Here is a 319-nt window from a genome sequence, read left to right as displayed (position 1 = left end):
ATTCCTAAATCAGGAGAGTATGAATCACCCATATTTCCAATCTTGGAACACTTAAAAAGTATGTTGTATATAACTATATTTAAATTTGTATTTTTTTCTTTCAGGTTGCATCTATGACAATGACTAGCATTCAGCTTTGATCATTCTGCTGTATTCCTTAGGTGCCAATGTGAAGTCTAGGTTTTAATTGGCATGTTATTGGGTATCATAGAAAAGGAATGCACAAAACTACTTGTTACCATTTGTTATGAAATTCTTATTATCTTTGTAAAGTTTTGAAATTTCAAACATAGAAAATGATCTCTCTGCTTAATCAGTA

Source organism: Propithecus coquereli, unplaced genomic scaffold (assembly GCF_000956105.1).
Source record: "Propithecus coquereli isolate 6110/MARCELLA unplaced genomic scaffold, Pcoq_1.0 Scaffold110, whole genome shotgun sequence".
Taxonomy (NCBI): Eukaryota; Metazoa; Chordata; class Mammalia; order Primates; family Indriidae; genus Propithecus; species Propithecus coquereli.
This window is presented reverse-complemented; position numbering follows the sequence as displayed.